The sequence below is a fragment of the Ursus maritimus genome, unplaced genomic scaffold (assembly GCF_017311325.1).
Source record: "Ursus maritimus isolate PB19 unplaced genomic scaffold, ASM1731132v1 scaffold_12, whole genome shotgun sequence".
Classification (NCBI taxonomy): Eukaryota; Metazoa; Chordata; class Mammalia; order Carnivora; family Ursidae; genus Ursus; species Ursus maritimus.
In genome coordinates, this window is record NW_024423564.1 from 62,960,987 (window position 1) to 62,988,682 (window position 27,696).

The 27,696-nt window shown below is 41.5% G+C and overlaps 1 pseudogene; it reads left to right on the forward strand.

The window, feature by feature from the left end:
* Positions 1-1,246: 1,246 nt before the first annotated feature.
* On the forward strand, positions 1,247-24,018 carry LOC103670882 (annotated as a pseudogene).
* Positions 24,019-27,696: the final 3,678 nt, after the last annotated feature.

Below are 27,696 nucleotides of genomic sequence, written 5' to 3' on the forward strand. Positions count from 1 at the left end.
CAACGTGTAAAAGGTTGGTGATGGAATTCCAGCTGACTTTAATGTTCTCTTTACTTCCTGCCATGAACTGGCATTAGTCTTTTAATTAAAAAAACCATTAAAAAATTAAGAGAAGTGTTCTGCTGATCCATTTCTGCTTGGAACTGAATTTCCTCCTTTTAAACTCTAGTTTTTACAGCAAAATTGTACCAGAAAGCTTACGTAACCTTTATTAAGCACAGTATTAGTCAGTAGGCACGATGCTTTACCCTCTCCAATCCTCATCTCAATTCTGCGAAACAGTTATTCTTTTTCCCAGTCTATACATGGTCGAACTGAAGCCTAGAGGAGTTGAATAATTTGTCTGATGTTACACAGTTATTAAAAGGCAAAGCCAGAATTTGAATCGAGGCCATATGATATAAAAACTGATCTTTCTTGGGTTACCCCTGCTTCCCACCTCACTGCCTCCCAGGAGTCCAGTAAGATGAAGTCCTTCTAGCTCACATAAGAAGTATTCAGCAACCTCAAAGAAGGTAAATCTTAGATTTTTTTTATGTCAGAACTAAAAGGGCCCTGAGAGTTCATCTAGCCCCAAATGGCCTCCTTCTTCCCATATATCGATGAGCAAACTGAGGTCCAGAGAGAGGATCTGACATGGTAGGGCCATTTGAAGGGTTTGCTCCAGAGTTTGATTCAGTCTCCTTTCTTTCTGCTGTTTTCCTGGACGATTCCAGGCCACAGGGCAGCTCAGCAACCCAAGGGCATGTCAGGCCTCTCACTGGACAGATGAAACAGAGCCCCAGAGAGGAGAGGTGGTTTTCCCAAAGCCACACAGTGAGATGGGGGCAGAGGTGCTTGTTCAACCCAGTCTCTTGCCTCCTTAAAGGAAGTACTGGCCACTGCTACAAGCTGCCAAGTGTCGTTGGCCAGCAGGAAGTAATACCACTGGCTTCAGGGGCAAAATGAGCGTTTGGAATCTGAGACCTTGCATAGGGGCTGGCACATTAAGATATGCAGGAATGTTCGTTGACTGAACTGGAGCATCACTGACTTAGTGATACAAATAAGTGGGAGGGGAGGGCTCAGGCAATGGCAGTGCCACTTGTAAAAGTACAAAATCAGGCAGAAAGAAACTGGAATTCAGATGAGGATCTAAATGATGCAGAAGTCACAAGGAGAGTGTGTGAGAGTGAGTGTGAGTGTGTGTGTGTGTGTGTGTGTGTGTGTGTGTGAATGGTAATTCTGTCAACTCTCAGACTCGACCATGAAAACTTGGCCAAAGAGATGTTCTGAGACAAAGGGCCTCTGTGCCCAGCTGGCTCAGGCCCACGGAGGACAGCTCAGAGCGCTGAGGAGCAGCCTGCTGCTCAGGCCTCCAACTGATACGCGATTGGGACCGTCTGCCAAGTGTGGGTACTCGGACATGCTTGGCCTGAGGAAGAATCACCCTGGACAGATGCCCAAACCAAAGAGGCCGGATCCAGCTGGCCTTTCCAGGTCTCAAGTGCAAACTGATGGAAAGGGTCTCTGCAGAGGCCACAGGGATGTGGAGGTGAGAGCAGGGGCCAAAACAACAACAAAAATGCTGGAAAGAAGTATATCAGAATCTTGACAATGGTCATCTCTGTGAGGTAGATTGTAGGTGCTTTTACTGCTTATCTGCTGCCTCTGGGCTTTGTACCTTTTCTACAATAAATTATTTTGCTTTGAAAAATCAAGAAATATGAAATAAGAAAAACAGACACTAGTTGCCTGTCTTTCTCATTAGACTGTGAGCTCCTTGAGGTCTTGAGGGCTCAAGGAATTATGTCTTACCAGTACTTTTATGTCCAGCACTCACACTGGAAGAGTATAGGAGCTCTGAAAATATTTGAGTGAATGATTTATATCGTCTTCTACTTCAAGCATTTAGGCTCCTATTCAGTGTCCGCTTTCTTAACAGACTTGGCTATGTGCTTCCTAGGGTACAGTGGATTAGAAATGACAACCTATAAAATGAACGGAGGACCTACTAGAGGTTCCCATTCAGTGACAGCAAAACTAATTGCTTTTAATAATTATTAATTATTACAATAATCTTATTATCTTATGTAATAAGATACCTCATATCAATCTGTCATGCAACAAACATTGAGCAACTAGTATGTGTACAGTATTCCTTCACTTTCCCTGCCTGTAATAGTCTAATAAATAAATAAATAAATAAATAAATAAATAAATAAAATCTAAAAAAAAAAGAGTCACTCTGGCTTGAACCTTCTATGATGTTAAGAAGAAAAGTCTAAAACATTAAAGTAGGACTTTATTAACCATGTGACACTATTCTCCCAACAAGAAAGGCTCCTTATTTTGGGACATCTTAAATTGTGTCAGGTCTGATTTGTATCAATACTGTTCACCCAGAAAAAGAATTACCCAGAAGAAGTTCTGAGTTCTGTTCTAACCTCTCTTACCATAAAGTTCAAGATTAAAGTTGTACGACTGTTTCTACATACTTGTTAAATTCAATTAACATTTGTCAAATGGATTAATAAATGAATCGACCCATTCGTAAAGCTGAGAATCTTATGGCATAGGCAAAAGACAAGGTCATCCATCCATCCATTCATTCAACAGATGTTTTGGCAGTTAACTCTGTGTGAGATACTGGGACGCAATGATACATAAAATAGTTACGAAACTCACCAGTCTGGTGTTGTCTGGGGAAGACAGATATTACTCAAATTATACACAAATAATTTTATTAATTACAAACTGTAAAGGACTATGTCTCTTACGTTTGCTGTGCACTCTTTAGATTATAAAGGGCTTTTCACACACATCACTTCATGGGAAGCCATATAGTATAAAGGTTAAAAGTAAAGATTTCAGTGTTGTATAGGCCTGGGTCTGAATCTGGCTTCCCCACTTACTTACAAACTGGGCTCTTGGACAAGTTTCTAAGCTTTACTTTTCTCATCTTTTGAATGAGGGAAAATCGCGCATTCGTCACAGAGCTATTATGAGAGTGCATGAGATAATGCATGGGAAGCACTCAGCACAATGCTTGACATATGGCTCCTGAACAGTAGCTGTTAGTATGATTACACAATTTTTTGTTCTTCATAGCACTTTTCCCTGTATCTCCCTCTTATTCCAGAAGAAAGGCCAGGTCTGAAATCAGGGTTCACATCTCAGGTCCACCACTTACTAGATACAAAATGAAACTAATAGTACCTTTTCATAGCATTATCCATCAGAGTAAATGAGGCGAAATTTTTAGGGACCCACACGAAGGTCAAACACATAACAAATCTTTCGAGTATGGTATTAATCCTTATTCTCCACTGGACAAACTGTGGTCAGGGAAGTGGTAATCATTCCAGTCTAACCACAGCAACATCAGATGGAAAGAAGCTCCTGGGGCCCCGCCATCAGGAGTGGTGGGTGAGGTGGTGGCCCCTAAGATGTCTTGGCCTGTCTAACACTGAGATCTTGGGAGAGACAGGGGAAGACTGTGGAAAGCAAACCCATCCCCTGGGCCTCATGGGGAGAGGTAGTTGAGTTGTCAGGCTTGAGTAACAGGAGCTGACAGAACCAGTTTAGCGTGGTCTTACTGGATGTGGGTTGAAGTGGGGTTTTCATGGGCAGAGATAAGGCCATAACCCTAGATACTGGGTAGTGGAATTTGAGAAATATTCATTCAGCTGTGCAGAGGAGATAAAATGAAGTCTACACCCAAGGCCTCTTCCATTTCGAGCTGCCAAATTGCCCTGTGACTCTGGGAGACCCGTGGGACCAGGAAGTGGGAGTCAGCAACTCTGAGGCATAAAATCAGAAAGGCACTGAAAGTTTGGATGGAGTGCCAGATCCCAAAAAGAATGCCTCTTTGTCTGTATGCCTTCTATGCCGAAGCCAAACAAATTTATCAGCATCTCCTCGAAACTGCAAGGGAGAGTCTAAAAAGTTTAAGCAATAAAAAAGGGCAAATGGAAATTGATTATTTAATATCATCATTACTAATTCAAGAAGTATAAAATGGTATTACTAATCTCTTTACTTGGTGAGGTGATTTTATTATTTTATCTTACTAGACATAAATATGTATAAGGGCTTTGTTCCCCTAACCAAATTTTTTCTGTCTATTTTTAAGAGAATGCCTCAAGCCTTTCAACCATACATTGCCATGGTGGTTTTTAGGACTTCACTCCCATAGAGGAGGGTAGGATGGAGCATTAATGTGTAAGTGGCTCAAATATTTGGTAGTCCAGCCACTTCACGTGGTAGGGCACAAATGGTAGAGTCTAGGCATCAGAGAGTGAAGGGGATTTCAGAAATATTAGAGTTATCCCATGATATTCCCTTACTGTTCCTGCAGTCTTGGTCAGCCTTAGCTGCAGCTCATAGTCTTTAAGAAAACACAAATCATTTCTATATTTTGCTTTTCTTCTTTACCCTATTGATGGATGGAAAAAGTGACTTAGGCTGGATTATGGTAATTTCAGCTTACTGCAGGAAAATTTTATGGAGACAAAGGAAAGGATAAAGGTAAATGCTGGAATTCAGGAATATACTAATTGACTAGAAAAAAGTTCTGACTTTTATACGATTGTTTTTACACATATTATCATTTCATTTCTCTTCATTAGAATTTTAAAAAAGTAGTCGATGGAGAAGAATGAACTGTCCGCGAAAATAATAATGACCATTTACTAAATAACAGGTGTTCAGGGACACCTGGGTGGTTGGTTAAGCTGGCAGTTGGTTAAGTGTCTGCCATCGGCTCAGGTCATGATCCCAGAGTCCTGCTCAGCAGGGAGCCTGCTTCTCCCTCTGCCTGCTGCTCCCCCTGCTTGTGCTCTCTCTCTCTTTTTGTCAAGTAAATAAATAAAATCTTTAAATAATAGGTATTCAAAACTAAGCTCTTAGACACATTATCCCCATTAATCTTCCTAATAACTTTGTGAGATGATTCCCAATTTTGCAGAGGGGCCCCAGAAAGGATGGGTAATTTGCCCAAAGCTAGACACAGCTGATGAGAGGCAGGGCTAAGACTGGATTCTAGGTCTGACTCCAGGACTATGTTCATTATTGCTGGACTACCCTGCTTTTTCTCCACCTTGGGATTTTTTATATAACACTGTACTTGAAACATGGAAAAGCACTGTATAACCTCCAAATGTTGCTTTCCCCTAGAGCAGCTTGATACAAAGGAGAGTGGAGCAGACAGACCTGAGGCTAACTCCCATGACTCACTAGCTGCATAATTTGGGCAAGTCTTTTCACTTCTCTGGGCCTTGCTATTAGATGGAGATGATAGTCATCGACTGCCGTGCTCATCAGACAGGGCTGCTGTAAGAGCCAAATAATATCATGAGGAGAGGGGGAGCTCTGAGGACAAGGTCTACAGGCAAGGGTGTTTTTGCCTGAGAAAGCTTTTATTCTATAAATAGAATCCATCGATTGTCCCCTGGAGTAACTTCCCATCTTCTCTGTCCTGGCTCCTGTTATGAATCTCATTTTCATGTTTATTAAAGGAGAGAATTACAAACTGGCTTGAGCATTTAAAATCTCATTTAAATCCACTCTGGAATATTGTTTCCAAAGGAGAGAGAATTGAAGACTGAGTGACTCGTGGGACGCCTGCTTCTCGGTGGCTCTGGGGGCAGTCTGCACAGCCACCCATTTTCTCTCAATTCGATTTCTTGTGTGTGGCTCCTCATGTCTCATCCTGCTCAGGTTCATTAGGTTTCCCTTGGTTATCTAGAAGGGCTCTTGGGTACAAATGAGGCTCAGTAAGGCGGTGGGCGGGGGGATTGGGTTGGACTACATAACAGGATCTGGTAGAGCCAAGATTCAAAGCTTGGTCTTCTGCTTATGGGTTCAGGGCTCTTTCCCTTGGGTCCACTCCCATTCCCCAAAGTCTTCTCTGGCTGCTCTAGCCTCACACGATGTCTTCGGGGAAGTAAGCATACTCTTTAAACTACAGACAGTTCCTAATGCAGTATCAGACATGAAAGTGCTTAGCACTTAGCACTGCTGTGCAATAAATGCTTCAGAGATGGCTGAATCAGGAGCTGTGCTTCTTCTGTGCAATTTAACACCTATATATTGAAATTTCTTCTATGCTAGGTCTTGGCCTAGATGCTAGGAGTATAAAGATACCCCTGCTCTTCAGAAGCTTAAAAACTATTCGAAGAGACTGAAATAAAGCTTCTTGCAACCTAGCGTGACCCAGGGAAGTAGAGAGAGCTATGGAATCATGGGAGAAGGATCCTCTCTAAGCATGAATAATGATAGCCCCTTGTATTTTATGTTGGCAGTTTACAAAGTGCTTGTTACAGCTCTTACCATTTGACTTTCATGGGATCCCTATGAGGTAGGAATAATTGTCCGCATTTTCTGATGAGGCAACTGAGGCTCAGAGAATTGAAGTGACAGGCAGAGTCATAACAAGTAAGCTAGGCAGCAGCGTGGAGTAATGGAAGGACCACTGACTTGGAAGTCAGGAGACTTGGCTTCTCTGTCTGTCATTTGTGACTATGCGATCTTGGGTAATTTTCTTCTCTGGGGCTTAGTTTCCTCATCTATAAGATAATGTACTTAGACTAGAAATGTTCTGTGAGTCTCAGGATAAACAGGGTCTTGTTTTGTAAAGCTGCAGAACAGTATTTAACTATCTCCTGAAAATCAAAGGCAGAATGGTGTAAGGAGAAGGAATCAGACAGACATGGATTAAAATCCCGGTTTAGTTTCTTATTAGCCATGTGAGCCTAGGCATGTCACTCCACCTCCCTGTGACTCAGATTCCTAATTTGTAGAGATAATATCCATTTTGCTGAGTTCCTCTGAGGCTTGAATAAGGTAATGTGTCCAGCATCGCACCTGGCACATAGTAGGTATATAAGAAAGTACCAAAGATTGGTGAGACTGAGTACTGAGTCTCTCTGGCTGCTCGTTGAGTATTTAAGTCTGAAGATTCTGTGTTCTCTGATCCCAGGTCTCCAGACCAATGAAGATGCCAAGTTTTATGCCCTTTCAACCAGGTTTAAGCCATTCAGCAATGAGAATGAGACCTTGGTGGTTCAGTTTTCAGTAAAACATGAGCAAGGCATCGATTGTGGTAGCAGGGGTGTGAAACTCTTTCCTGACACCCTGACCCAGGAGGACGTGCATTTAGAATCCGAGTATTACATCATGCTTATGAGCTCTCTGACAGCGGTCACTGTAAGCCCCGTAAGGTCTTAATGAGAGCCACTGTAAAACTGTTGAAGAGACTCCGACTGACCTGAAACAGGAAATTTCCAGCCACCTTCCTATGCAGTAAGACTCTTCAACAACCTGAAAAAAGCAACTTTAAACCTAAGTGTTAGTTAAGTAAACCAGAGAGGTAGACAGCCACATGGTGTTCACAAGGCCACAGTACAGAAAGATATTCCCTGGTTCTCAAAAGGGGAGAAAGAAACCATAAGTGTGTAGACACTCCCAACTGGACTTACTACAATAGGCTTTGTGCTCTGAAGGAGGTTCCTGCCCTCGATGAGAGCAGGCACAGAGGTCAGGGAAATCACCTTTATCCAGCATTGATAATGAGTCCAGAGTATTGCAACTATAACCTCAATATGTCACTAGGCCTCCTTGGGGCAGTCTAGCTCTTGCTTCACTCCAACCTTGAATGGTGGCTGAGATTAAAAAACTAGCAAACAACAAAAACTAACCCAACTCCCAAAGCACTGATGAAGAATGTGAATTTTACCCAACGTTTTTATACAAAGTCAGAGAAAGTGTCGCACCACATGTCATACAGCAAAATTTCCTTAAAATTCTCCTTAAACATTTCTTTCTTTTCCCAGGGAGTTTCAGATCACTTGCTTTAAGCCCTTGCTAAAATCCTCTTCAACCTCTTTCCCTTTTTCTGTCTGCCTCCCCTCCCCCCAACTCTTTCTCTCTCATCTTTCAATCTCCTCCAGGCATAGAACGATATAGCACTTTAGGGGCCTAAATGCCTAAATGCCCCCAGAGTGCTATATCGTTGCCTATCTCTATTTTCTTCGGAATCCACCCTCCTCACAAGGAGTTTATATGTGTGTATGTATGAGGTGGTTGTAGTAGGGAAATTGAAAATAATTTTTCAAATGTGATTTTTTTCATATGAATATTATTTGTTCAATGCTCAAACAACCAAACCAGTTTCAGTTGTTATCAGCTCCATTTTACAGATAAGGAAACAGAGGCAAGAAATTTGCCCAAGGTAAGTGGGAAGCCAGAATTTGAACCCAGTCCATCTGGCTTAAAGCCTGTGCTTTTTTCTATTCTACATTTTTGTCTTCTATTTGGTGGGGACACAGGCATGTGAATTGTTTTTTAAAAGGCGGAATGCAAGACATACTTTAAAAAAAGATATTGGTGAGGAGCTATGAGACCAGAGATGGCATGACTCAGTCCAACTGGGGGCTTTTTGGAGGGGGTATGAATTGTTCTTTGAGAATGAGTTAGATTTTAATAGGCAGAGGAGGTGAAGGGTATATAATGAGGACAGAGGAAGCTGTGTGAAACCTCAGAGGCATGAAATTGAAATGCAAGTAGAAAAATGATGAGACCAGTGTGGCTAGAGCACGTCTTGTGTGTGTGTGTGTGTGTGTGTGTGTGTGTGTATGTGTGTGTGTGTGTGTTTAGAATAGTCAGAGAGCAATAACATGGGGAATGAGGTTGAAAAACTAGGTTATAACCTATTCTCGGACCTTTGTCACAATGAGCTCTCCAGGCTCAGAGCCATTGATCAACAATTGCCTCTTAAGTTTTCACAAAGCAGAAAGAACCCCCGGCTCTGTTTCTCCCTAAGTTTGGGCTAAATCCCAGCAATGCTACTTATTAGCTCTTTGACCTTGGGCTAGTTACTTAACTTTTCTGAGCCACAACTTTCCCAGCTAAAAGTGGAGATAGTAACAGCTGCTTGTCGTGAGAACTAAATAATATGGTATAAGGTACCTGGCACAGGAGGGGCTTTCTGGTTGGGTTTGGTCAATGGAAGCCTTGGCAGGAGATCAGAGGGAGGGAAAAGAGCTGTGTCTCTCAACTGAAAGTCACAGCTTCCCTCCTGGCCATCCTCCCCACGGGACTTTTTTTTTTTTCCCAGGCTCTGGTGGTAACTACTCTTGCTCCTTGCAAGGATAGGGGTAGGAATAGCCCTACTGTTGCTCGCTCACAGCACCGCACTATTCCTTATGTCTTCTCAATGTCCTGCCCCCTTCTTTGTAAATAGTTCCTTTATTAAATTCCCCTCAAGTAATCCTAAATTTGAGTATGCTATTTATCTCTTGCTGGGACCCTGATGAATACATAGGTTGTGTCTGTCTTAGCCTCGGACCAGGCAAACTGCTTAAAAATGATATAAAATCATGCATTAGGGTTTAAATTCTAGGCCCTGACATCTGTGGCTTTGGCAACAACAAAATACATGTCATCCTTTGCTACCAAGGGAAATACCATGAGAACAAAAAGGCCATCAAATGTAGGGTGAGTATGTGGGCTTGTCCTCAGCCTGGGGGAGAAGGATAAGCATTTTATATATGTTATCTCACTTAATCCTTACAAAAACCCTATAAATTAAATACTTTCAGAAAATAGATATAGACATGTGCTATAAATTATAGAAGTTCACATAGGAGCAATTTCTAAAAGTCAGATAAGGTCCCCTCTTGAAAGAATGTTTGGCATGGCCCACTGCTAGATATTGAAGAGATGGGGGAGGTAGGGAGTGCTGGGCTTAAATATGGGTGGTGTTTATATCTTAGTAACATCAGGTTAGAGAGATCTAGGTTGGTTGGAAGATAGTAGCTGGATTTTATTGACAACTCAATCGGCACTCAACAAATGCCAACTCTGTGCTGGGCCTTGGGCTGGGGATAGAGTGAGCCAGACATGCCCTCTGACCTCACAGAACTCACAGTCCAGTGAAGGTATGAATCAAAAAAGGAGTATGTTGAGGGTCTGGGGAAGCACAGAAGAAGCCCCCTACATAACCTGGAGGCTTAGGGAATGCTTCTTAGAGGACTCCCCTGTGCTGAGTTTTAAAAGATGAGCATGAATTGGTTTTGTGAAAGAGTGACAATTTTAGGGAAGATTTAATTCCTGGAAGAGGTAATCACATGAGAAAAGTCAAGAAGAGCTGAGAAATTTGCAAGATATTTGACACAACTAGAGTGCCAGAGAGGGGCAGGAACTGGGTCTAGAAAAGCCCATAGGACTTGCATCATTGGAGAACTCGTGTTCAGGCTCAAGGCCTTTGTTAGCAGGACTATACATGCAGAGGCTCCCTGAGGTCCTCCTCTGGGGTAGGCCTTGTGTTGGAAGCTGCAGACACAACAAATGAGTCAGACATGACCTCTCCCATTGAGAAGCTTACAATCTAGGGGGATAGACAGAAAAACAGACAAGATCAGAGAATGACCAGAGCTGTGATAGAAGAAGGGTGGGGGCTAGGAGAGACCAAAGGAGTGTGTACTTAGGAGAATGAGATCTAGAGTCTCTATTGGGTTAACCACAGAAATGGGATGAGGGATATGGTGAAGTATGTTTGTGTATAAGGGGGGGGGGTGGCATTCAGGAACTGTTTTCAGTGGTGCCTGTAATGCTTGAGGTCCAAAGATGTCCAATAGGAGTTGAAATATTCCCCATCCCCTTTCTAGATCAAAGACATTTACACTCTGATCATTTGCCCCAATGCTACTTATGAGGTCAAAATCAACAACTAGCAAGTGGCAGCTGGGGGTCTGGAGGACGACTGGAACTTCCTGCCTCCCAGGAAGATAAAAGACCTCTACGCCTGGAAACCAAGGAAATGGGATGAATGTCTGCAAACAGAGGATCCTAAAGATAGGAAACCTGAGATTAGACAGTGTTTGGGAAACAGGTGGAGATGTCAGCTATGGGGATGGGAAAAGAAGGCTGGGAATAGAAGCAAAAACTGGGGCATTAATCCCTCAAGGAGGTGTCCAGCTAAATATTGGTATCCAAAGAGGTGTGGAGGAAAGAGGGAAGTAACTCACATTTGTTGAGATATTATTGATCCTTCTGGCAGCCTCTGTGAACAGTGTGCTCTGATCTCTGTTATGAATAAGAAAACTGACACTTAGAAAATGAAGTGACTTGGCAAATACATATACTATTAGCACCAGGATTTGAACCTGGATCTCTGACTCCAGAGTTATTGATATGGGGAGTGTATGGAGTATATTCACTGATTTATTATCATTCACTGGGAGGCTCTACTGGATATAGCTATGGATAGGACAATCCAGGGATTGAGAATCCTCCTGGGATTCAGAACCTAGTGTGGGATGCAGATAAATACACAGATGAAGATCATGCTATGTAATTAGTGCTGAGAGTCAGGGAAGCCCAAATCCTGTGGAGCCCAAAAGAGGCTCCTAACGAGTGCCTGGGTGGCTCAGTTGGTTAAGCGTCTGCCTTCGGCTCTGGTCATGATCACAAGGTCCTGGGATTGAATCCTACATTGAGCTCCTTGCTCCACAGGGACTCTGCTTCTCCCTTTGCCGCTCTCTCTCTCTCTCTGTCTCTCATGAATAAATAAATAAAATCTTTGAAAAAAAAAAAAGAGACTCCTAACCTAGCCTGTGTTAGGATGCAGGTGGTGGTCTAGGAAGGAGGAGGCAATGCTTGAGTGACTGGGTTAACCTAGAAACATAGACTCTGGAGTTAGATACGGGTTTGAATTTGAGCTCCACCCTTTACTACCTGTGAGACTCTAACCTACTTGCAGTTAGATTTTAGGCAAGGAACATAATTGCTGTGAAAGTCAATTTCACAAACAGGAAATGCTATAATACCCATGGGTGAAGGTTGTTGTGAAGATTAAATGAGCTAACATACATAATACAGTGACTAGTATATAGTAAGGCCTTAACATGTGGGATTTATATGTTAATAATGTACTGAATTTCAAACACTGAAGGGTTTGGAGGGCAAGGGTTGGAGGGAAGATATTCCAGACCCAGAGAACAGCAGGAGCAAAGGCACAACAATTAGGTGGAAAGCAACATGGTTGTGTAAAGAACTGAAAGCAGCAGTTTAGTATTTGGGGAGCATCAAGTTTGAGGTGGAGACTGGTGGGAGATGAGGTTGGAAAGGTCTGTTGGAGCCAGGCCACGGAGGGCCTCACTTATTTTGTTGCTACTCCACAGGTCAGAGCAGATTCATCCTCATGCAGAGGAGATGTTTGGGGTTAAGCAAGGAGCAACATAGGACCCAGCAGCTGGAATCCCTAAGAAGTCCCTAAGAAGAAGCCTACAGAGAGGTGGGCAGAGGCCCAGCCACATGTAGGGTGATTTAGCAAAGGGCTCCAGTTCCATGGGAGGGAAGTGTAGTTAGGGAATTAAGAGAGATGATTAGACTGTGTCTGTGCCTTCAGCACAAACAAGAAAAATAGGGTCTAGGTGTCTTCCAGGCCCAGCAGGCAGGCTCGGAGCAACTCTCACTCTTGTAGAGGACCATGCACCTGATGTAGTCAGGATTGGCTCAAGCCCTGGGAGAGAGGTCTCTATGTTCCCCACTGAGTAGAACTGGAGAACATGGAAAGTAGTTAGATAGTCAGGGATCTAACAAGACTATAGTCCCCATGATGGGATGCTGACTGTTACATGTCAGGAATCAAAAGGCAGCCGAGACAGTTCAGGAACTAGAGAACTCTCCCAGTTGCAATGCTACTGAATGACTTTGAGTCTATAGGCTTGGCATCAAAGCCTTCAGTCAGTCTGGGAAAATGGTCAGCACCTAGGAGAACTGCTAGGTAGATAGAGTAAAACATTGGAGACTCCACATCAGAAGACATATGAAAATCAGGATAGGCTGTTTGTGACCTGGAGATTTGTCTTGGTAAATAGAAGGGGCCTGGAGTAAAGGGAGGACTGTAACAGGTCTGGGAGCAACCTGGGTACAAAGCAGATCACCAAGAGAGGTCTTCAGGAAGAGGGATACAGGCTAGAAGACTTGTTATGACAGTAAAGGCACATGATTGAGGGAGGGAGAGGGTCTGACACAAGGGAAATTCTCATCTTATTTGAGCTTGAAGTGTTCAAGGTCAAAGTGACAGTGAACTTGAGGAGGACTAGAGTTGCGTAAAGGCTTTTTCTCTCCTATATTGGGTTTGTTTACAGAATCTTGAGCAGGGCTTTCATGGGGGTAAGGACAGGAGGGTAGCAGGGTTAAGGAGCCAGGTCTAGCCTGACTATATGGACTGCAGTTTCATTCCAGCCCACTCACCTGTCCTCAAGGAGGAACATTTTGTTTTAGGACTGGGAGGACTTTGAATACATCCCAGACAGAAACTTCAAGAAGCCAGACAACTGTAATGAGGCAATAGATGGGGAGTGGGAAGGACCTCTGATACCAAACCTGAAGTATAAGGTGAGGAGGGCCTCTTCTTGCAATGGGTATGAGAAATAAGACAGAAGAGATGTGAAGTTTAATTTATAGAAAAGAAACTCTGAGATCCTATTGTCTTCTCACCACGTCCCACCACCCACTGCCTATAAGACTGTAGCCTCATCTGGGCCCTGCTTTCAGGGCTGTGCCTACCTGGGAGAGGGTGGTCTGGTAAAGGTCAACGCTGGGAGGGGGAGGTCCAGGCAGCCCTAGACAAGGGGTTTGTACAGAGTGGTGGAAAGCAGCCAAAGGAACATGGTCAAAACAGGAAATGGGTCTGGGGTCAGGAACCGGAAATCTTAGCACTGATCCTAAAAGGGAAAAGTGGGACATGAATGAGTCAAAAGTATTGAGGGTGGGGATGGGGAACTTCTCCTTAAGGGTTAGCTCCTGACCTTGTATCAAAAATGAGAAGAAACTAAGGAATCAGCTATCAAATGGTCCAGAAATAAAACTAACACAAGCATGATTTTATTTGGCCACAGTTTCCTGTATTACATATCAGGAAGAGAATGGCCCCAAGTGCCAAAGTTCTTAAACGGTGTTCCCTGTGAAGCTACATTTTCTTAAGTTCGTGAACTAACTTTGGCATAGAGATGGGACCAGGCTCAGAATGGGTATCTGTCACCTTGTTCAGCTCCCTCTAGGTAGAAAGGAGAACTTGAAAGAGTCTCATGCATTAGCTCAAAAATAAAAAGAGAAAGAGGCTACAGGAATCCTGCTCTGGTATGCAACTGTCCTTATAAATTGATTGGTCTTTCTGATTATATGAGAAGAATGAGAAAATACTAATGCTGTGTTCACTCTTTGGTTCTTTGTTTAGGGACAATGGAAACCTCAGATCATGGACAATCCCAATTACCAGGGGGAGTGGATTCATCCAGAAATAGACAACCCTAAATGTAAGCCTGACCCCACCATTTGTTACTATTAGAACATCAGTGTTCTTGGCCTGGACCTTTGGCAGGTAAAGTTCTCTGGGCTCAGAGCCACTGATCAATAGTCCCTCTAAAGTTTTCATAAAGTGGAGCTGCAGGCTAGAAATCACAAGACTTGAATGAGTCTTGATCTTTCTAAGCTTCAAACTGCTCATCTTTAAAATGGGAGTAATAACTTGTCCTGATAACTGCAATAGCTAAAATGTAGTGAGTCCCTACCATGTACCAAGTACCACATTAGAGACTTTGCAAATACTACTTAATTCTCACTATGAAATCTTCTATTTCTAAATGTGAAAACTGAGGTTCAGAAATGATAAATAATTTGCCTGAAGACACATTTGGTGAACAGAAAAGCTGAGATTTGAGTGTAGGTCTTCTGAGGCCAGATTCAGGCTTCCAGTACTTTACACTGCCCTGTTGGTCCTGCATGATACTTGGGGGTGATTTTGGGCAAAGAGAATCATCAGAGATGTGGTAAAATAAACAAATTTTTAAATAAATAAATAAAAATAAATCCCCAGACAGATGTCAGATGTGATTGGCCCAGCCACGATGGCAATTCTTCTTAAAAAAAATTTTTTTGAGTTATTGTTTTTAAAGAGAGCAAGAGAGAGTAGGAGGAAGGGCAGAGGGAGAAGAAGAGCAAGAATCTCAAACAGACTCCCTGCTGAGTGTGGAACCTGAAGCAAGGTTCCATCTCATGATCCTGAGATGATGACCTAAGCCAAAATCAAGAATCAGATGCTCAACTTACTGAGCCACCCAGGGGCCTCATGATGGCAATTCTTGACCTAGCCTTTCTTTCTCTTCCAGTCCTCTTTCCTGGCTCTGGTTGGAAGGGAAAGAGGTAGGCTCAGATACTCAGGCCTTCATGGAGTTGTTCTCTCTCTCTCTCTTCCCTGAGACCTTTACTGAAGATGGGGAGTTTTCTTTCCCAAATTAGGAGAAAAGAGAGTACCTCAATTGAATGCCAGCCCTAGAATGAAGGCTTTAGCCCAGGAGGCTTCTGAAAGACTACAATCTATACAAAAAACAAAAACAAAAACAAAAACCTGCAATCTACATAGTCTTGGAATTCCCTTGGAGAGGAAGGAAATTCACTTTTGTTAAACACAGGTCTGGAATCAATGCTTTACCTGTATCACCTCCCTTAATCCTCATAACTCTAGAAAATAAGTACTATTGTCTCTTATTATCCCATTTTACATTTGACAGAATTGAGACTCAGAAATGTCAAGTGATGCACCCAAGAGCACACAGCTAGTGCATGGTAGAGACAGGAATCAAACAAAGGTCTATCAGCCTTTATTGACTACGCCTACTGTACAATAATAGAGCCTATAGAAAATTAGCTACTTGTCTTTGAGTATATCCTGGAAGGTTCCATAGCCAGGGAAACCTGTCTCTGACCAGCCAGGGAAATCAGTCTATAGTACAGGGCTGCCAAAGGGCTCTTGGATAGACACCCCCTGTATGAAGCTTTCTTGGTTTATTTATTTTCTACTTTCTTGGTTTCCTGGCTTAGTGAGACCAGCATAGGAGGTCAAGGAGATGATGTATATAAATTATCACATGCACGGCAGGGGTTCAGAAGAGAAGGAGGAGAGGGGAGGGGAGGAGGCGAGGGAGGGAGGAACACTTGTCCTTCTTTCCTTCCTTTCCTATCTGAAGAATGTGGAAGTTCAATGCACAAGTTTCCATTGTTACCTTTTTTTTTCCAGTTGTCTCTTTTTAATAAATAATAAGAACTTTCTATATCTTATGTAAATATGTGGTCGTGTTAATATGCCTAATCTGATAGTTTCCTTAAAATGCATTGTGGTTTTTTTCACTGATAACATTAAGGTATACATTTAAAACTACACTTTTGTTAAAAATTTTGTACAAAATTTTTAAATGATTTGACACTAATTGTTTTTGAGTTGTATCAACTTCTCCAAGCAGGCAAACCTTTGAGAATTTAAACCACGCTCTAGGAATGCTTCTCACACTGTAATGTGCATATGAATCACTGGAGAATCCTATTAAAATGCAGATTCTGATCCAGCAGGTCTGGGATAAAGCCTGAGAGACTACATTTCTAAAACTCCAGCATTATCTCTTTAGATTGTTGTTTTTGTTCTGACATAGTTCTGCATCATGCTTACATTATCCTTGCAGGCATCCCTTCCTTTTAGGTTCTAATTGGGTCTGATACTCCCATGTCTTACTTCACCTGACACACTTAACCAACTGGATACATCCAGTTTAACACTGGGTCCCTGTACCTTATTGGAAAAGCCTAGTGACTCTCAGCATGGAGATAGGTGGGAATTCCCTCACCTGTCCTGTCCCAACTGGGGTTTCTAGCCTTCAGATGCTCTGTGAGCTTTGCTGTCGTCCTGGTGGGACCTAGCCTAAAAAGCTGGTCAACTTTCCTGCCTGGTCCCTGACACTTTCACCCTCTATTCTGCTGCCTCCATACACAATCCCCTTGCTTTTGTTGTTGTTGTTTAAACAGAAGTTCTTGCATAGTTTCATCAGGACAGAGACTGGGAGGAGATGGCCACAAAGAGAAAATTCTTTCTCTTGGGCACCTGGGTGGCTCAGTTGGTTGTCTGCCTTCGTCTCAGGGAATGATCCCAGGGTCCTGGGATTGAGCCCCTGCATTGGGCCCCCTGCTCAGTGGGGAGTCTGCTTCTCCCTCTATGCCTCCCTCCCTGCTTGTGATCTCACTCTCCATCTAATAAATAAATAAAATTTTAAAAAAAAAAAGAAAGAAAAGAAAAGAAAAGAAAACTCTTTCTCTTACTTTTGGGACCCCTTATGATCTTTGAAGGAATAATGATACAAAAGGCAATGAGTATAGCTTAGCCACAGTGCAAAGCATGTTGATATCCCTTAAGTCATATGGTCTGTGGAGGCTGGAGGACTTACCATCTCCCTTTTACTGATGAGCAAGCAGAGGGCTCAGAGAGGTGACTTGACTTGTCAAGATGCTATAGGCAACAAAGTGCCCAAACCTACACTCTTTCCGTTTTATGATTCAAGTGGGATATGGCACAGGAAACAGGTAACTTTCAGTGAGCTAACTTTTCAGACTTTACAGTCTAACCAGGTCCTTTCTCATGCATTCTTTTCTTCTGAGAACTGTATGAAGGAAGCAGGTAAGGTCTATTTTCTTCCATTTATCAAATGAAAACATGGAGGCACAGAGAGGATGTGTGTAGACCAAGATCACTCCACTGGTAAGTTTTAGGAAGCAAAACTGGCCCTCGTGTCCTGGAATGCAGAACCATGAGTTTAGTGTGAGGGGGATGGGAATAAAGGGACACTGAAGAGAATAGGGAAGATTAGGAACATTTTTTGTGGGAGTCAAATGGAAGAGCCAATAAATGAGCTGTTCTCTAACCAAGACTGTGGATAACTCAAAAGAGAAAAGAAAATCCCAAGGTAAAAAAATCTCCTAAAATTGTACAAGGAATTATTAAAACCAACTAAAAAATGACTCAGAGCAAAATAACAATCTCTATTCAAAGCAGCTATTTTGTCATTTGTTCTGTTGGAGACAGGGTTGGCGGGATGATATAAGCCAAAAAAAGTCTTCTCATTAAAATAAAACAAAACAAAACTTTTTTCAAACCTTGGAGGAGGACACATAACTCATGTCGCAAACTTCGTTTTGGTCACACAACTGCTCCCACGCAATTAACTAACATACTGCTAAAGTAAAGAAATTCAGAATGACCCTCCTTCTGCTCCTTCCGAAACAGATCCAGATATTGAAAAGTTATGATGATTATTGCCATTTATTGAGTGACTATTATCTGCCAGACACTGTGCTTTACATATATTATTTCTAATTCTTATGACAACACTGCAAGGGAGTTATTTTTAATATTTTACTTATGAGGGAAGAGGCTCAGGGGAGTTGAGTAATTTGCCCAAAGTCATTCGGCTAGTATGTGGTTGAGCTGGTCTGTCTGACTGCATGACTTGTGTTCACTGTATTCTGTTCCTTTATCATAAATCAACAAACACTGGACTTATATATGCCATTGACTTATTTCATCTTTTCCTTTAATTGTAAATACTAAATATGTTATTTTAAGAAAATAAAGAAATATGGTAGAGAATCTAAATTCTGCTCACACTTCTTGTCAAACCTTTTCTTATGTACTCTTAGTTTTTCTGATTATGCTAAGGAGAGAATCTTAAAAAGGGCCTCTCTAAGTGGCATCAAAGGTAGGTGCCCTCAATCTGAGCTGGGGCAAGAACCACTGGGCAGCAATTTGGAGCCTAGCAGAGTAATGAAATTTTTTTCATAATAGTGGTCAGAGGTTTGAGGAACACAAATCTTGGTAAATAGTAAACTAACTTCCTTCTAGAGTGGATCAGCTAAGGTGGTACAACATTCTGGACCCTCTCTGTATTATTAATCACCTTTGTATTCCCTCACTCTGACTCAATTATTGATTAAAATCTCTGGGCCCACGGCCTTCGGGTTTGCATTTAGCAAGGCCCCCAGGTGAATTTTTAAGCCCTTCAACCTCATTCTAATCCCACTGTTTGCATTTCAACAGATAAAATCAGGGAGCATCTTTGACAATTTCCTTCTTACAAATGATGAAGAGTTTGCTGAAGAGGTTGGAAAGAAGACCTGAAATAAGAAAAGTAAGGTACGCCCCCACCCTGAATTCCAGATGTCTGACTCCTCAGTTGTACAGTGGTCTTGCATTTGCAAAAGCAGCCTAAAAGTCATTATTTCATTTGCTGGTCACTTGTTCCTGAGAGGAGGAGAAGGAAAGAACTCACATTCATTAGATATCAAGTACTTTGTACTTGAGCACTTTCCAAAAGCTATCCCACTTAGCCCTCAAAATCACCCAACAAAGCAGATATTATTCCCATTTTTCAGATCTAGGAACTGAGATTCAGAGAGTATATATAAACTGCCCAAGGTCACGCACAGCCTTAAACTTATTGGATTAGAACTCACACTCCTGTGTCATGCTCCCTGCTCACGTGTGGTGATCTAAAAGGTGGCTACTGAGCCCAGTTTTGATGCATGGCTTGGAGAAAGAAGGAAGGTGTTAGTGTTGTTCACCAGCTTTCCTGCTCTCCTAGAACTGTTTTATGGGTGGAGTAATAATTGGGACAATGGCTTCATGACTCCCTGGTTCTGCAGGAAGGTCCATTCAAGCAGGTTTGTGGCCAGTGGCAGGTCTGATTACCCAGTAGGCATATTAAGCTCATGCTTAGAATACCAGCAAAGCACAAGCACCCAAAAAAACCTTTTTGAGAGAACTTTTGTACTTAATATTCCCGAAGAAGCATTGAAGTAGTCATCATGGAAAAATAAAAATCTATTAAGCCTTTTTATACTTTTTAGTTTGGTTTTGTTTTGTTTTTACTTTGGAGTTATCATCTAATATTGTTTTGTTGAGGCAATATTACATATTGGTTAAAAGCATGAATTTTATTTTATTTTTTTTAAAGAAAAAAATTCTTTATTGAAAAATAAAAGGAAACTAATGCTAACCCAGCCAAATTTACAGATCAAGTGAATTCAGTGTTTATCTATATACTACATCAGAAAAGCCACAGTCTGACGTGAAACATTACCAAAGATTAAAAATGATATTGCTAAATATATATCTTTAAAAGAATGACTGCTCCACAGTTATATGATCTATAGTGAATTCCAGTTACAATATGAGCAAGAGCATGAATTTTAGAGCTAGGTTGCTGATGTTCAAATCCAGGCTCCCTCACTTACTAGCTGTATGACCTTGGGCAAGTTATTTAACCTTTCTGATCTTCAGTTTTCTCATCTATAATTTGGGAATGATGATAGCAACTCTCATAAATTCCTGGCATAAAGTAAGTGCTCAATATATGGTACCCATTATTATTAAACCATACATTCACTCAACAAATATTTATTGAATGCTTGTTCAAAGCACTGTTATAGGTCCTGAAGACTCATCAGTAAAATAAAACAGAAGTTTCTGTCCTCATGGGCTTACACTCAGGGAACACCAACAAAAAACATATGAATAAGTCAATTCGTACTTGTGAGATGGTGAGGTAAGCAGTGGAGAATAATAAAGCAATAGTGAAGGCTGTGATCATGAGGTTTTTGCTCTTTTACTATAGGGGTGGTCAAGAGAGGCTTCATTGAGTAAACAACATCTAAGAGACTTGGAGGAAGGAGCAAGCCACGCAGGTATCTGGGGAAGAAAACCCAGGTAGAAAGAATAGCAAATGCGAAGTCCCTGAAGTAGAAGCATAACTTGCTTACTCAAGAGCAAGAAGCCTACAGTGATTAGACCTGAGTGAGAGAGAATGAGAGTAGTGAGGTCCATATCCCTGAGTAAAATGGGGAGCCACTGGAAACATGCTTAGCAAAGGAGTGATATGAACTGGCTCACAGTTTAAAATATCACTCTGGCTGCTATGTTGTAAAAGATGATAAGAATAAATAAAGACTAGAGTGGAACAAAGGCAGAAACAGGTGATAGTGGTAGAGGTAAAAAGAAAAGCTCAGATCCATTTTGAAGGAGTGATGGATTAGGAGTGATGGATTAGATATGGAATATGAGTAAGAGTAAACAAGGGCGGCTCCAAGGTTTTTTTTTACCCAAGTGACTAGAGGATGGAATTACTGAGATAGAGAACAAAGAAGGAGCACACTTGGGGTGGGGGTGAGGACAGAAGTAAAAGACATAATCGTTAAGGGTTAAGTCAGAAATGATTATTAGAAATCCAAATATCAAAAAGGCAATTGAGCGTGAACCTGGTTAAGTGATATAAATTCAGAAGTCACCAGCTTACAGGTAATACTGAAAACCCCTATAAAGCTGGGTGAAATCCCCTAAGGAGAGAGTAAAGGAGATTCAAGGAAAAGTTTTGGGGTACCCCAATATTTAGAGATCAAGAAGATAAAGTGGAAGAAGCAAAGAAGACAGAGTAGCAAGCAAGGTAGAAAAAAAAAAAAAAACAAGAGTAGTATCCTATAGATCAAGTCTAGTATTTTAAAAGGAGAAGGAATGATCACTAATGTCAAATGGTCAAGAAAGATGAAGACGGAGAATAGACCACTGTTTTGAGTACCTGGAATTCATGTGACTCTGACAAGAACAGTTTCAGTGGAGAGATACAGGGAGGGAAAATGGGTTCAAGAAAGGAAGAAGAACAATTAGAAACTGCAAATATAGACTAGTCTTTGAGAATTTTACTGGAAAAAAAGGTAGAGAGAATGGGGTGGTAGGTAGTAGAAAATGTTGGTCAAGATTTTTTTAAATACATATATAGAGAGAGATCCTCCTGCCTACATGCATGCTAATGGGTATGGTCCAATAAAGAGAGAAATCAATACAGCATATACAAAGGAGAATTTCTGGAGCAACATCTTGAGAATATGAGAATGGATAAGATTTAGTGCCCAAGAAGGTGAGTTAGCTTTCCATGGGAGTATGGATATTTCACCCATAATTGCAGACATAAAGAACAACAATATGAGAATAAAAACAGGTGGGTGTGGGTAGATATGGTAGTGAGGGGTATTCGTCAGTTGAATTCTCTGGGAAGCAGATACCAGGATGGAGCTAGAAATGTAGGATATATATTGGGAATAATGTTTGGGAGAGATTAAGGGCAGAGGGTACAGAAATAGGTAGAAAAGTCTGACACCTGTGAAAGAAGGATTGGGTAAGAATTGCTGTGAGTGCGGCACAGCTCTGAGAAAGTCTCACCCACCCAACAGGGCTCCGTGGAAAGACTGCCTATAGAGGAGTACTCTGTTAGTAATGGCCATACCCTAGCACCCCTCCATGCTCAGCTGCTGGCTGGGGGCTGCTTTGGAACAGCCTGTCCTGGGTTCAAATGCTGCAGTTCTACAGCTTCAAGCCAGCAGCTCACTGCACTCATCACCACTGACTGACAGGTTCTTCTTCAAGGGAAATCCAAGTGGCAAAACTCCCTGGCTGCCACAGAGTATGTGGAAAATTTCTTCTGATTGTGAAATAGGAAGTGAGGCCAACAACTTAACCCGAAATTGAGAAAGAGGTGTTGGAGGTTTGAGAAGAAGAAGAAGATGAGAAATAGTTATCCAAGGAGAAGGAGAGTGAATCAACCATAGAAATACAGTGGGCTCACTGACTAGCACTAAGGTCTCACCTGAGTTTAGTCATAATGAGTTTAAAATGAGAACAACGGGTTTGGTTTTATTGTTTTCTCTAGCTATTTTCTCTGCCTAGGTGCAGGCATGGAGAATTGGATATAATCAGAGTTGAGGGTTTGCTTAACTAAGGGAAGGCAAGGGAATTGAGGATGTTTGCAAGAGAGTGATCACACAATAATAAAGAAAGGTGGAAAAGGAGGATATGAGCTGGTTGAGGTCTAACGAAAAATAGATAGGCTCAATGGATTGTTGTAAGTCCAGGTGGAGCTGAGGAGTTGGTGGAGTTGGTGGTCTCTGGTTACCTTTGGCATGAGCAGTTTTGGTAAAGAAGGGAGGGTGGAAGCCGATGAGTGAGTACAGCAGTGAAGAGAGGGAAGTAGAGAAATAGAGATCTTAGTTGTAGCCAGTGCTTTCCAGACATAAGAAAATGAAGGCCTGATTAAAAGAAAAAGTTTTTCCCTCTAATAAATGTGGGAAACACAACCAGATGTCAAGCATTTGCTCCCAGCAGGATTCTAGAAGGCCCCAGCCTACTGGGCATATAGGTTCTCATTCTAGTTTTGTCCCTCGAAACTGGATAAAAGACCAGTTGGACCAGATACTCTAGGTGAAGATTAAAGCCCTACAGGAATTTAGACTGTATCCCTTTTTTAATGACCTTTGGGTAGAAAAATCTAGGAAGTTGGCTCTAGGGGTCAAATTCTGGGACCTAGATGAACACATTAACGAACATAGGAGTCCCATTTCTGAACTAATGCAATTTTGTACTGATCACAGGTTAAAAACAAATTCAAAGAGCTCTGTAAAGGTTGTGTTCCTGGATATAGCAGAAACAGAAACAGACTCAGATCCAGAAAACCTGAGTTTCTAATTCTAGTTCTACCACTCACTAGCTATACAGCTTGGGCAAGTCATATAATCAGTCCGAACCTCAGATCCCTTATCTAGGAAGTGGGACTAGTAACATTTACCCCATAGATCGTTGTGAGGAATAGAGAAAACGTGCGTAGATTGTCTGGCACTATGCTTAGCAATGCTATAGGCATTTAGTAAACGGTTGTTGAATCTGAACCAATTTTATTTATGAACAAATTACACACACACAGAGTTCTCTCCACCGCACACACACTGAAAATTTGTATGTAAACAAACACCATCCCAGAAATCTCTAAGAGTGTGGGAAGACACCAGACATTTCTAAAGTGGATTAACATTGTTTATATCATCTGTAAATTATTTTGAAATTCTACATTCTAAACAGGACAAGGAGAAGCAATGGAGGGAACTATATGAAGAAATGGAAGAAGAAAACAGGCAGGAGAAGCCAAGAAGAAAAAAGAAAAGGAGGAGGAATGAGAAGATGACATCTGGGGAACTGAAGAAGGGAGAAGTGAAGAGGATTCTGCTGAGGAACCAGGAAATGACAGGCAGCGGAAGGAAGATGATGCCAAAAGAGACTTCCTGGGTAAAAATGAAGAAGTCTGGGTTGACCAGAAGGATGAACTGTAACTGGGTAAAAAACCTTACACTCAGAGGCAAGTGATGTTGCTTGGAAGGAGAAATGTTGATGAAGTTGGCAAACTCTGGGGAACAAAATTATGTGCTCTTTTTGAACAAATTTGGATTTGTATTTCTACTCCACTTCCTTTAGTGCGTATGACCTTGGGAAAGTCACATCTTGCCTCCTGGGGCTTCTATTTCCTTGTCAATGAAAAGGGAGTGATAATTCCTATTTCATGAGGTTGTTGTATGGATTAAAGGAGCCATGTGTGTACATTGCCTGATATAAATATATAGTCAACAAATAGTTACAGTTCCTACCATCATTATTGCAGTGTTTAGGAAATTAATTATTGGTAAATAAGATTCTATATCAAGTTGGTCCTCACTTTCAACTTATCTCAGTACATCCAGGGAATTTTATTTTGTGTAAATATCTGTATTACTCAGTATTCACTGAGTAGTTCTGATGGTTGTACTTGTGGGTGATGATGTTTTCTTTTTACAGAGGTATCGAACACTTAAAAACAAAATCAGTCTTTCTCTTAACATAAAGAAGGTACTTTGTGAAAGTCCTTTTGCTCCTCTGTTGTTTTGTGCCCTAATTTTTAAATAATTGTGACTTGTTTGCAGGGTTGCTGGTCTTACACTTATCTTTTCTTACCACCTGCTCACAACATCACTATCATAGGCATTCACGTAGCTCTTTACAGATTGCAAAGCACTTTCCCATAAATTTGAGGAGTTCTTGTGATGTGCTCATTTAATCCTCACAGCAGCAGTTGTAGAGGATACCATTATTATCTTCATTTTACAGATGTAGAAACTGCTTAGAACAGGCAGGTCATTTGCTAAGGGTCAAACCACCAGTAAGGGGCAGGGCCAGTATCTGAGCTCAAGTTGGTCTGGTTCCAAAGCTTTTCCTTCTATTGCACTAGGAGGTTGAATGAGTGAGTGAATATCTCTTATATTGAACACAGATCGTAGGCATCAACCGACACAGAAGAAATACCATTTTAAGATAAATAAGTAAAAAGTAGTTTTCCACTTTTAAAAATTATTCCAAAAACCAAACATGTAGACAAGCGATTGAGTGACGTGTGACAGCCTTTTCAGCCTTTTCATATTAAGAAGTGATACAGCTAATGTGATCGCCAGCTGTTTGATTCTGCCATTTATCAGCTGTCTTTTCTTGGGCAAGTGATCTAACTTTCCTGTGCCTCATTTTTCACATTTGTGAGACAGGGTTAATAACAGGACCTTCCGCAAACTCAGTGGTGAGGATTCAATGCTGACTCCTTCCTGTCTTTGTTTGACAAGAAGTACACCGAGGACTAATTCCAGTCTGGCCGGGGAGTCAGGCTCAGGCACAACTGTCATATGATAGCACAGGGCTATAAATATGGGTTCGGAACATAGTAGATGCTCGATAAATAGTAATTGAAAGATTGACCAAAACTCTGGTTGGTGTTTTCAGGGAAGATTTCATGAAGGAACTGACTTTTGAGCCAGATCTTGAAGAATGTGTAAGAGTATGTCTGTGGATGAAATTTCAGAGTCAAAGAGCAGGGCACCCAGATACAGGAGTTGGGTGGTGAGTCAGGGAGGAATAGCAAGTATTTCTCCTCCTTTTTTTTCCTGTAGGTTGGTGCCTAGTGTAGTTTCTGAGACTTATAATCTTTGGAACATTCTGGCTTGGGAAACTTGGTCTTTGTAGAGGAGGGGAAACTTTACCTCTACCCTTTTGGGGTTTTTGGCCGGGCCTCAGAATTTAATTGACATAACACAGATAAACAGGAGAAAAGCACACAAATTTATTTAATATAAATTTTATGTGACACAGGAGCCTTCATAAGGAAATGAAGACCAAAAGAAGGGGCAAAACTTAAATGCTTTTAAACTAGGTTGAACAAACAGAGGCAATTGTGGAAAAATAATGAAAACATACAGGGAGGCTATAGGAAGATAAGAATTATTTTAACAAGGTCTGTTTGTGCAGAATTCTCTTAGTTTCAACTTTCTGTCCTTGATGATAAGAATGTTTCTTTTCTCTTAGTAGATGGAGGGCAGCTCTCACGTGGGAGTTTTATCTCCTGTTTTCAGGAAGAAAGGAGATCAGAGTGTCCCTATTGTATCTGCTGTTTTTCAAGTGCTTTTCACTAAAAATAATCTTTATGCTAAAGTGGCATTTTTTGGGTGGCATATTTTGGCACCCTTCATTTTTATACCTATTTATATAACATAAGCATCTTCCCATTGTGAACAAGAGCAAGGCTTTTGGTGCCTGAGTCTGAACATTGGATTGGGGCTGGAGGGCTGGCTTGTGGGCAATCTCTATTTTAGGCATTTAAAGCTGCTGCTTTGGGAATCTTAAATTTTTTTGTTTTAAAGGGTGCCTGTGTGGCTCGGTTGGTTGGGCTTCTGACTCTTGATTTCGGCTCAGCTCATGATTTTGGGTTTGTGAGATCGAGCCCCATATCTGGTTCTCTGCCGTGGGGAGTCTGTTTAAAATTGTCTCTCTCTCTCCCTCTCCCTCTGCCTCCCCTCACTCTTTCTCTTTCTCTCTAAAATAAATAAATAAATCTTAAAAAAAAAATTAGGGGCTCCTGGATAGCTCAGTCGATTGAACATCTGACTCTTGATTTTGGCTCAGGTCTTGATCTCGGAGTCATGAGATTGAGCCTTGTGGCAGGCTCCATGCTCAGTGGGGAGTCTCTCTCCTCTCTCTGCCAAACTCCTCTGCCCCTGGCTCCCTCTATCTCAGATAAATAAATAGATCTTAAAAAAAATCAAGGTTGATGCTTTGGAGTATGCAACTCTTGATCTTGGGGTTGTGAGTTCAAGCCTCACATTGGGCGTAGAGCTTACTTAAAAAAAAAAGTCATTTAAAAAATGCTGCTTTTACTTTTGTTAAATTTCTCTGGTCTTTATTTTGATAGATTGTACAAACATTATTTAAAAAATTAAGGTAATTTAACAAGGGAAAATACATGCATAGTTCTACCCTTTCTGCACAGACTTCGAAATTTTTTATATTTCCTCCCAGGTCTTGTCTTTTGAATACCACCATTCTGCCACTGAAACATGATCCTCCAGATGAGGTTTTTGTTGTTGCTGTTGTTGTTTAAGATTTATTATTTATTTGAGAGGGAGAGAGAGCATGAGCACAAGAGTAGGGGGAGGGACGAAGGGAGAGGGAGAGGCAGAGAATCTCAAGCAGACTCCCCATGGAGCGTGGAGCCTGGCATAGGGCTCGATCTCATGACCCCAAGATCATGACCTGAGCTGAAACCAAGAGTCGGATGCCCAACTAACTGAGCCACCCAGACGCCTGAAGTTTTGTTTTTTTTAAATTCTGATTATAGATTTTATTTTAGAAAATAACAGGTGTTCAATGTAAAAATTTGGAGTCTGTAAGTGTATTAAGAAGAATATAAAAATTTCTCATTATCCCCAAATCCAGAAACAACTATACAATACCTATCATCTTTCCTCCCAGGGTTATGTTCATTTGTTGATTGGATGGTTTGACTTTAGGTGTAGAGGGTTTAGTTAACCACACTCCTCAGTACATGGCATTTTATCATCTTAGGTTGGTGTTATACTTTGAAGTTTTCTTATTTATTTTTTCACCTTTAGTCCCCTCCCTTCCCCCACACAGGCAACTAAGTTCTATTTGGTGTATAT